The sequence below is a fragment of the Leucoraja erinacea genome, chromosome 17 (genome assembly GCF_028641065.1).
Source record: "Leucoraja erinacea ecotype New England chromosome 17, Leri_hhj_1, whole genome shotgun sequence".
In the NCBI taxonomy this organism is placed as follows: domain Eukaryota; kingdom Metazoa; phylum Chordata; class Chondrichthyes; order Rajiformes; family Rajidae; genus Leucoraja; species Leucoraja erinaceus.
In genome coordinates, this window is record NC_073393.1 from 18,088,590 (window position 1) to 18,100,593 (window position 12,004).

At 42.0% G+C, this 12,004-nt stretch overlaps 1 protein-coding gene across 2 annotated transcripts in view; it reads left to right on the forward strand.

Moving 5' to 3' along the window:
• Positions 1-12,004, forward strand: part of vac14 (vac14 homolog (S. cerevisiae)) — a 214,195-nt gene that overhangs the window by 146,146 nt on the left and 56,045 nt on the right. The window lies entirely within an intron of this gene.

The following is a 12,004-nucleotide window of genomic DNA, read 5'->3' on the forward strand; positions in this document are numbered from 1 at the left end:
TTAACAGGTGAACTGAACATGAAGCAAATTTTTAAATGAATTTCAAATTTATAAAAACATCTTAAAGGGTTTATCGGACAAGTTAAGGTGATTCTTTTTAACCTCCCTCCACCAGTCTTTGAATATTCTTAAAGTGGAGGTGTATCCTTGATAATGTAGGTGGGATGGCATTAGTCAGATCAAATTGCCCATGGTCTTATTGAAATGACAGAGGCTGAATGGCCTACTCCGATTCCTAATTCATATCTTTATATCGGAATTAATGTTGGATTGTTTTATCAAGACGCTGAAAGAGATAGTATGGTCTGAAAGCCATCCGTCTCCTCTGTGATTTATGGGCCTGCCAACTTAGGCGATTTTTCAGGTGACTGTCAAGTTGCCGGCAGTCGCCTGAAAAACTGGCGACTGTCAGAGTGGAACACACACACACATCGCTTCCTTCACCAGCCCGTTATGCAGGCGGGGAACAGGGCAAGCGGGGGGAGCGCTGTCTGGGTGAAATTCACACGGTGCAATGCCAAGGTGACACATGTATGGCAAGCCCTTTAAAAGGTGAAGGAGGGAGAATGCGTGGAGACAACTTTTAAGAAGCCAGAAATACACGGCTGTGAAGCTCGGTGGACATTTAACATTATCGGTTGGTAACCACTGCTTACGTTTTTTTTCCCAGTGTCTAAGTCGCCTAAGTGGGACAGGCCCATTAGAGGAGGGATTCTGTGACACAACTTTACACAATGGTGAAATTGTAGTACGTACTCCACAAGATGAGCCACAAGATGCAACATGGAGGGTGTCAGACAACATTATTGTGAGCGTGTTATGCGTCTAATGTGTTGCAATAGAGAATAGTAGCTTTATCCTCTTGAAAAAAGGCTGGGAAATATATTTGAACAGTTCCAATAACAAGTGTTGTGAAGCTGGAAATGGCCTTAACCTCAAGTGGAATAATATTGCATCCAGGTCTGGATGTCTTCCAGCCTGTGGGAAATTCAAACTCTGACTTTTCAAGTGTTGTTTACTCCAGCTACTTTCATAAAACGGTATTAGATTGGAATGGTGTTTGATTGCCTGTGAAAGGTTGTGAAGGCTGTTGAATGCCTAATGCAATTTGAGTCACAAATACAGAGCTAGAGTAACTCAGCGGGTCAGGAGGCATCTCTGGAGAAATGAATAGGTGACATTTCAGGTTGGGACTTATCTTCACACTGATTTTAGAGGGGGGAGGAATGTGGGGAGGGGGGAGGGGGTGGTAGTGCTAGGCAGATGGTTGGAACAAAGGCCAGAAAGCAGAAAGTTTGAGACAGGAAGATTGAAGAGTCATTTCAAATTGTTGAAATTATTACAGAATAGAATTTGACATCACAGGATATTGTATTCAATGGTTCACTGAAGAAGCCGTTTGCTGATTTGGTCTCTTCCCGTAGCATTCCTAGTACTTTCTTTTCAAATATTCAATTTTCATTTGTGTTATGACATCCTTCTGTGTGCGACGTAAACATCTACGGTTTCCTTCATTCACAATTATTGATTCCCCAATCTACATAACCAGTTCAGTTCATCATAGTTCGAACACCTCCCTGCTATTTTCTCTTAATCTTCGCCATCAAAGTCCCCTCCATCACCACCACAGTGAATTGTTTCAGTACTTATTCTATGGCTTTTGCATTCTTTGCTTTTATTCCCCGTGGCCCTACCAATTGAAACATATGAGCCTAGCTTGTAACTGTATCTCTAATGTCATGAATCATCATTTTATCAACAAGTCTCCTGTGTGACATCTTATCATATGGAAAATATTTGCCACCATGTTCACCTGAGGATGCTCCATTTGTTAGTTATGACTTCTATTTAACAAATGCTGCCTTTAATTAATCCATACAATTTTGGACGAATGGTTCATTGATTCAGATGTGTTCCCATCCGGTGCAAAGATGATGTGTTGGCAACGTTTCCTCTGGCACAATTTCTTATAATGGGACGTTTCGACTAATTAGACTAATTAGACCAATACTATTTCTGCCAATTCTCGTTCGTATTTTAGAGTAAAATACTTTGTCCACTGACTTTTCAGTACGCGCTCCTAAACCTGGTAGCACTGCAGTGTTATTTAATACCATTTCATTCCTTTTGCTGGGTATTTCCATGAATGTATGGGAATATACTCATGCAGTCTTTCAACTATTCCTTTGGAAGCGTCTTGTTGAAAATGTCTCTAATTTACCCTGCTCTTCAATATTATTCTACATTTTGTTTTTGTCCCTATTTCCTGCCATTTTCCAAACACTTTGTGTTTCTTTTGTTATGTACTGATTTGTGTTTAAAGAAAGGATTTATATAATGTTGCTTTAAACCTTTTGATTTTAATTTCTCCAGTTGCCTGAGCGTCAGATTGCAGTATACTTCATTTTACTTCACCCTCTATTTCTCATGGAAATATTTTGTTTCTATTCTTGAAGCAATTTGAGGGGGGATCTTATAGAAGATTGAGGGGGGATCTTATAGAAGATTGAGGGGGGATCGTACAAAATTCTTAAGGGGTTGGACAGGCTTGATGCAGGAAGATTGTTCCCGATGTTGGGGAAGTCCAGGACAAGGGGTAACAGTTTAAGGATAAAGTGGAAATCCTTTTTCACACAGAGAGTGGTGAATCTCTGGAACTCCCTGCCACAGAAGGTAGTTGAGGCCAGTTCATTGGCTATATTTAAGAGGGAGTTAGATGTGGCCCTTGTGGCTAAAGGAATCAGGGGGTATGGAGAGAGGGCAGGTACAGGATACTGAGTTGGATGATCAGCCATGATCATATTGAATGGCGGTGCAGGCTCGAAGTGCCGAATGGCCTACTCCACCTATTTTCTATGTTTCTATGTTTCAATCTAATTATTTGTCCCCTGTTTTATCTGCCAGTTTCTCCAGCTAGAGTTTTGGACGTTCTCGCTCATCCTACTGAACTTCCAAGTCAAGTTCTTTTATCTTAGCCTTTTCACTTCCGGTATGAAGCAAAGTTCTGATCTGATTACTGTTTCCTGGGTGTCTCCTTTCTTTACATTACTCCTCTTCATTTAATAGAAATAGAGTGCTAACACCTTCTTTGGATGATAAATCCATTATCAAAAACAAAATCCCATAAGAGAAACTCATCATAGAAAATCCTAACCGTTTTTGTAACTTTCATTATTTTTACCCAACTCATTTTTGCTCAAAAGCGTTTGGACCTCTCATCGTTTCATATCTTTCCACTGTCTGGTGGTCTGTAACACACTTCAGATAAGCATCTATGTTTCCTAACTTCAACCAATATAATTAGCCTGTACACCATTCTCAATATTATCCCTTTTGCTCGAATGGATGCTTTGATTAATGTTAATATTACACCCTCACCTTATCTTACGGTATCCTTATTAAGCGTTCAGTAATGAAATAAAAAGGAACTGCAGATGCTGGTTTGTACCAAAGATAGACATGAATTACTGGAGTAACTCTGTAGGGCAGGCAGCATCTCATGATAAAATGGATAGGTAACGTTTCGGGTTGGGACCCTTTTTCAGTTCAGTTTCTCCCCCCCCCCCCCCCCCTCCACCCCTCTCTCCTCCCCCTCCTCCCCCCCCCTCTCTCCCCCCTCCCTCTCTTCCCCTTCTCCCCATTAATCCCTCTCTCTCCCCCCCCCTCTCCTCACCTCTCTCCCCCCACCTCTCTCTTCCCCCTTCTGCCCATTCCCCCCCTTCCTTACCCCTCTTCCCCCCCTTCCCCCTCCCTCATCCCCCTCCTAGCCCCATTCTCCTCCCCAACTTCCCTCTTACCCCTTTCCCCCCCCCCCCTGCTCTCGTCCTCCCTCCCTCTGCCCCCTCCATCACTCTCCACTCCGTCCCCCGTCCCCCCCTCCTCACCCATCTTTCCCCTCTCCCCATTGTTCTAGCAGCCCTATCCTGTCCTTAATGCTTGTGTGTGTGCGGAGGAGGGAAAGTGCGGTAGATATCTATGTTCCTCTTTCCCAAGAGTGCTGAGACTATTTGTAACGTCACAATTGCTGCCTGGTTAAAATTAGCATGCAGATGAGAAGGGCATCAACTCTAATGCCATAGGACAGGGTAAGAAGAGAAACATTGTTGTCTTAAATACACTAAAACCAGCAGAAAGATTATCTGCACTGTGCATCTCTGCTTGCTCGGAGCATCGTCATGTCAATGAAAAGAGACAATAATACCTGACGTTTGGTTAATTTTGAATATCAAGCTTTTAATTCAGCTACGTTCAAATATTCCACCTCCCCTATTCTGTTTATTCTATTCTGTTCCCTTCCTTTGGAGGTTCTATTTGCTATGTAGAAAACCATTCATTGCCTTGTTTCCCACTCTCTCTCTTTCTCTCTCTGTCTCTCTCTCGCTCTCTCTCTCTCTCTCGCTCACAACCAGCCTCATTTCCTGGGATACAGAGGAGTGGTCTTCAGCCAAGGTTTGGTTGCTGGGCAACGGTTCTTCCAGCTCAGTGCTTGCTGATGTCTCCATGTGGGAAAGGATGGCAGGCTCCTGCAGAAAGTCATTCAGAGCACAGCATGATTTATTTAGCCTTGGGCAGCAGCAGTTTGTTGCAATTAAAATCACCGAGATAGCCCAGTACTGTGGAACAACTTTCTCCTATCGCTAGAGATAAGCTGTACTAAACATACTTTGCACACATTATAAAGGTTAGAACAGGACGTAGAACCTACTGATTTAATGCTTTAAAATGTGGTTTTAATGTGGGCATTCTGCACTGTGCAAAATGTGCTATCAATGGTTCTTAAGTGATCAGACTTGTGAGTTGGACAGTGCTGATTTCCCAGTACAGTGTACCTGATTAGAAATTGGGAACCTCGTGGTGGAGTGCTTTCGGCAGAAGCAATGGACCCGTGAGTACCCGCTGAGGTTGTGACCGTCCCTCGACTTTGGAAATGAGAGTTGGAAAAAAACATTCAAACAGACAACACAAAATTGAGTTCACATCATCATCATCAGTGGTACCATTGAAATAACTTTAAATTAGTTCTGAGTATGATGTCGCAGGACTGGAGCTGAGCAACCACGCCCACCCACTGTCCTTAATCATTCCTGAACAATGCCCAGCTAAATTTGGTTCTCATGAACATTCCACCAGAGTACCAGCCCATCAGGTAGAGGAAGATGCAAGCACAGATCAAAAATAGAATTGAAGAGATGTTTGATTATTCAGCCATTGGATCAACCTCCCAATGCATTCAAGCTCCAACACTTTAGAGATGCAGCATGGTAAAAGGCCCTTTGGCCCATCGAGTCCGCACTTACCTACGATCCCCCCCACATTAACACAATCCCACACACACTAGAAACAATTTACACTTGGACCAAGCCAATTAACCAACTAACCAGTACGTCTTTGGAATGTGGGAGGAAACCGAAGATCTCGGAGAAAATCCACGGGGTCATGGGGAGAACAGACAAACTCCGTCCAGACAGCACCTGTAGTCGGGAACGAACCCGAGACTCTGGCGCTGCAAGCGCTGTAAGGCAGCGACTCCACTGCTGCGCCACCGAGCCGCCCTGTTCTTTTATTCACAAAGTTCTTTATGTTTCCTCTCATGGACTGCAATTCGGGAAGGAAAATTGATATTGTTTTTGGCAGGTATTAAATTCTCATCTCTTATATGGGTTTCTAAACTGTAAAGTATTCATTAGAGAATTAGAGTACATGAATACTGTATTATAAAACTAGTGCAAAATTCACAATCCAGTGTATTTTTTGGAAGCATGGTCTGGTATCAACAGGTGGTAAGAGCAAATGGATGCTTTACTGTGTATGGTCACAATTTTTTTCCCAGGATGCTAAAATTAGAGGGCTCTGGCTTAAAGTGAGAGGGGGAGGGATTTGAAGAGGGATATTAGAGACAACCTATTCACTCACAGAATGGTCCATATCTGGAGCCAACCGCCAAATGGAGCCATAGAAGTACGTTCAATCACAACTTTCAAAAGTCATTGAGACCGATATAAGAAGAGTTTAGAGCAATATGGGCCAAATGCAGGCAAATGGGACTAGCCTAGAATGCCAACTTGGTCGTCATGGACAAGTACAGGAGTAGGCCATTCGGCCCTTCGAGCCTACACCGCCATTCAATATGATCATGACTGATCATCCAACTCAGTATCCCGTACCTGCCTTCTCTCCATGCCCCCTGATCCATTTAGCCACAAGGGCCACATCTAACTCCCTCTTAAATATAGCCAATGAACTGGCCTCAACTACCTTCTATGGCAGAGAATTCCAGAGATTCACCACTTTCTGTGTGAAAAATGTTTTTCTCATCTCGGTCCTAAAACACTTCCCCCTTATTCTTAAACTGTGACCCCGTGTTCTGGACTTCCCCAACATCGGGAACAATCTTCCTGCATCTAGCCTGTCCAACCCCTTAAGAATTTTGTAAGTTTCTATAAGATCCCCCCTCAATCTTCTAAATTCTAGCGAGTCTATCCAGTCTTTCTCCCCCTCTTTTCCACCCCCTCTCTCTGCCTCTCCCTCTCTGCGCCTGCCCACCTCAAACACTTCTACCTCCTCCTCCCTTCTCTCTCTTTCTACCTCCTCTTCTCACTCTGCCTCACACTCTCTCTCTGCCACCCACAGAATAAAAAGGGACAATTTAACCAAAATATCTCTGCCAGTATTAATTTCAACATAGGCCTCTTTCACCATCTCTCATTCTGTCAAATATTTACTTCTGTTCCTTTCTCCATGAAATGTATAACTAGTTTCCTATTAACTGAGGCTGTGAGTTCCAACTTCTCACCACTCTCTAGTTAAAGAAATTTCTTCTCTGTTCCCTCTCAGATTTTTTTTGTGGCCTACCTTCTCTTTATGTCCATAATTTTGGATTACCCACAAATAATATTTTCTTTGAGTCTGCTATGTTAGATCTCTTCATAAATGTAAAGGCTTTCATTGGGTTAATCTTTAGCCCTCTGTTTCCAGAGAAATAAGTCACCCATTGTACAAGTATCCCATTTATTCTTTTTATGCATTAATAGAGGTAGCTAATCAAATGGTGGATGCCGTCTCAAACCTTGACCACTGTACCATACAAAGAAGGTTCCGTGGTTAGATCCACGATCAGTGACGTTTTTTGCTGTTACCAGTGGGAGGAATTGGTGTTTGTGTTGGAAAGGACACGCAGGAACAGAATGGACCTTATCCTCGTGGGTCCCATAGTGAAAACAGTTTGTTTTGCGAGCTTACACTTCATGCCCATTAGATACTTTGAACAGGAAAATATTTCAATATACTATATGAAATTTAAGTGGTGCACATATCAAATCTAAAAAAAAATAATTGATGGGCATGAAATACAAAGCCAGGTTTCTATCTCTTGATCACCATCCTTAGATAATGAAGGTGTGTTTCAATTATTTTCAACTCACCCGCCCAACACCATTTCTTTCCATACTTTTCAGCATTCATTTATAGCCAGATGCAACCGAACTGCATCAACAAACCTCTTCAAATTAACGATTCGATCCACAGATCATTTTGAGTTAACAGCTTGATGGCACTGAATTTACACACTATGTATTTGAGGTGAAATTTGAGTCCATGGTAAAAGCATTTTAGGGTCAAAAAGCTTGGATAGCTACTGTTTGAAAATTCTTTCATCTTACAATTATCTCAATTCATTATTAACCTTCCTGCATCCACAACATTGAAATAAAGTGCTGATGCCTCAGTGGTCAAATGATTTGTTGTTGCTTGCTCTGCCTGTGATGAATGGCCTGCGATTATTGCGTGAAATTGTACCGATCTGTAAAATGGAGGAGGACACACAAGTGAGATGAGTCACTCAGCCACTGCAGAGTATGTTATATAACGTCTGCTTCTTTTCTGATTATGCTGCAGAACATTTCATCTCTTTCTACATGTAATTATCTGCCTTTTTTAGATGCACCTATACTGTTTAACTCGCCCTCTCCATGTAGGAGAGTTCTGCATTTTAATCACGCTGGTGGATAATGAAGCATTTCCAGGATTTATCAGTGACATTCTTCAATTCATGTCCCCTGATTATGGATTCCCCTTACAAAAGCAAACATTTCTATGTACAAGATGTTGCTGAGGCCGCATTTGGAGTATTGTGGTCAGTTTTGGTCATCTTTCTATGGGAAGGATATTGGTAATCTGGAGAGAGTGCAGAGAAGATTTATGAGGATGTTGAAAGACTTGAGGGCCTGAGCTATAGGGAGAGATTGGACAGGCTAGAACTTTATTCCTTTGAATGCAGGAGGCCGGGGGATGCTCTTATAGAGGTGAATAAAGTCATGAGGAGAATATTTAGGTTGAATGTTCTGTCTTTTACCCAGAGTAAGAGTATCAAGAACTAGAGGACATAGGTTTAAGGTTAGAGAGGAAAGATTTAATTGGGTCCTGAGGAGCAACATCTTCATACAGAGGGCAGTGGGCATATGGAACAAGTTGCCAGAGGAGGTAGTTAAGGCAGGTACTATAACAACATTTGACAGACATTTGGACAGGCACATGGATAGGAAACATTTAGGGGAATATGGGTCAAACACAGGCAAGTGGGACTTGTATAGATCAGGCATTTTCGTAGGCATGGGTAAGTTGGGCTGAAGGGACGGTTTTCATGTTGTATGACTCTGTGTCTACATTACCTAGCCTCATATTTCTTAAAAGTCCGTTGCCATTAGATCACAAAATAGGAAATATAAAATCTGCAATATATATTATTTTTTCCAGTCTTCTGTGATACTTAGATTGTTTCTAAATTGGGAATCATAGTGAGTCAACTGGCTTTGATAGAAAAGATAATTAGGACTTAAAATGAGTTTGTGGAAGTTAATGAACTTCACATTACTGATGGTTTTTGGTATTAGACCGGTGATGAGATGACTGGAGGCTTACACAGCTCCACGTAAACGATTATGAAGAATCTTAATTCATATCTAAAGACTTATATTTAGACATCATTTCAAATCCGCCCTCACGTAATTGCGTCACTTATTTTTGTGTTTTGGCAGTTTTGCGGGTTAATCAGGAGATTGCTTAATGAAATTCCACTTGTATGGGTTTTATCTTTCTGATCCAGAAGTTAACTTGCAAAGCTTTGAACTCCTCATAATTCCCTATTTAAGGAAGCGTTTTGCCACCAGCGCTTATGTAAATTGTATTGCCAACAGAGGTTTACTGTGTCTTTTTACAATTCATTCAACGTGTTTGGCATCAAAGTGAGCCTGAACTATACTTCCATGAAAAATCCCTTCACTTCAGTCAGCTTTCTGATGCAGAAAATATTTTAACAATATCTGGTATGGAGCCACTTCCAGAATCAGAATAGCATTGACCTATTTAAATATGCCCAATATACAGTTACCCTGAATAAAAAGTTAGCTTTGGCAGATATGTCAAATAATTGTCAAGTATTATGACAGTTCTGGTGGTGAATCTGGCAAGTGTAGAGGTGGGGGAAGGATTGGACCTGCTCACCTACCAGCAAAGTATGGCCACCAGGTGGGAACAGGAGTGAAACTTACTTTCTTGGTTATTTTTTGCCCTTTCCAATTGTTTTGTATCTCTCTCCTTCATCTCTCTCATCTATCTTCCGACTCCCTGGTCCCCTCTTATTCTTCCTTGCTCTGTGTGCATTCCTTTGTAGAATCAAGGAACTGCAGGTGCTGGTTAATGCATAAAAAGGACACAAAATGCTGAAGTAACTCAGCAGGTCAGGTAGCATCTCTGGAGAACATGGATAAGTAACATGTTGGGTCGAGACCCTTCTTAACCTAATGCATTCCTTTGTTCCTCTGTCAAAGTTGAATGGTCAATCTTATCTTCGATTTGGTTTGGCTCTGGTGACTGAGAAAGTGCCTTAACACCACAGAGAACTTAGCAAAATAGGTTGTAGTTCCATAATATTTACAATATTTCTTAGCATGTATTATAACATTTTGCAGGGAAACTTAATTATCCTTTATCTGTACATTGTGGATGGTTTGATTGTAATTCATGTTTAGCCTTTTCTTTGACTGGATAGACTGGAAAAGCTTTTCACTGTACTTCGGTACACGTGACAATAATAATCTAAACTAAAATGAGGCATATTTTGATGAATTATTCTCCCCGTTCCAGTTAATTCAGTCGATTGTGCTCACACAGCAGGCAGCATGTCACCATAGGCACCATATCCTGTATTTTGGGGGATGGTATGTTAGGGTATATACCACTGACAGGAAGGAGCTGTTGATTGCAGCACTCCCTGTTGCCTCACCTACATCTTTATTCACAGGTGCATATCATTGCAACAGTGTCTACCATAAGTTTGTTCTGCAGGTGGATTGCAGATACTGAACTGCTTAATTAAGTTGTTCTCATTTTCTATGGAGCATTCCACTCCACCCAGTATCTGAAACCCACCCCAGCCTATGTTCCTAAAGAGTCTACAGTGCATTCAGAAAGTATTCAGACCTCTTCACTTCATCCACATTTTGTTACGTTACAGCCTTATTTTATAATGGATTAAATTCTTTTTTTTTAATCATCAATCTACACACAATACCCCAGAATGAAGAAGCGAAAGCAGGTGTTTAGAATTTTTTCCAAAGTAATTAAAAATAAATAACTAAAATATCACATTTACAGAAGTATTCAGACCATTTGCAATGACACTCAAAATTGTCGGTAGACCTCCGAGACAGGATTGTGTCAAGATACAGATCTGGGGAAGGGTATAAAACAATTTCTGCAACATTGCAGGTCCCGAAGAGCACAGTGGCCTTTGTCATTCTTAAATGGAAGAACTTTGGAACCACCAGGACTCTTCATAGAGCTGGCCGCCCGGCCAAACTGAGCAATCGGGGGAGAAGGGCCTTGGTCAGGGTGGTGACCAAGAACCCGATGGTCACTCTGACAGAGCTCCAGAGTTCCTCTGTGGAGGTGGGTGAACCTTCCACAAGGACAACTGAATCTGCAGCACTCCACCAATCAGGCCTTTATGGTAGAGTGGCCAGACTGAAGCCACTCCTCAGTAAAAGGCACATGGAGTTTGCCAAAAGGCACCTAAAGGACTTTCAGATCATGAGAAACAAGATTCTCTGGTCTGATGAAACCAAGATTGAACTCTTTGGCCTGAATGCCAAGTGTCATGTCTGGAGGAAACCAGGCACCGCTCATCACCTGGCCAATACCATACCTACTGTGAAGCATGGTGGTGGCAGCATCATGCTATGGGGATATTTTTTAGCGGCAGGAACTAGGAGACTAGTCAGGATCGAGGGAAAGATGAACGGAGCAAAGTACAGGGAGATCCTTGATGAAAACCTGCTCCAGAGCGTTCTGGACCTCAGACTGGGGTGGAGGTTCACCTTCCAACAGGACAACAACCCTAAGCACACAGCCAAAACAATGCAGGAGTGGTTTTGTGACAAGTCTGTGAATGTTTTTGAGTGGCCCAGCCAGAGCCCGGACATGAACCCAATTGAACATCTCTGGAGGGACCTGAAAATAGCTGTGCATCGACGCTCCCCATCCAACCTGACAGAGCCTGAGAGGATCTGCAGAGAAGAATGGGAGAAATTGCCCAAATACAGGTGTGCCAAGCATGTAGCGTCATACCCAAGAAGACTTGAGGCTGTAATCGCTGACAAAAGTGCCTCAACAAAGTACTGAGTAAAGGGTCTGAATACTTATGTAAATGTGATATTTCAGTTATTTATTTTTAATTCATTTGCAACATTTTCTAAACACCTGTTTTCGCTTTTTTGTTATGGGGTATTGTGTGTAGATTGATGATAAAAAAAATGAATTCAATCCAGTTTAGAATAAGGCTGTAACGTAACAAAATGTGGAAAAATTGAAGGGGTCTGAATAAGTTCTGAATACACTGTATGTTCCTCTGACTATGTGCATTTGTCTCCTCCAATTCCTCTGGAAATCCCCTCACAAGCACTGACCAAGCATTTAATCCCAAGTCAAATGAATGGCAAAGTTAAGTTGT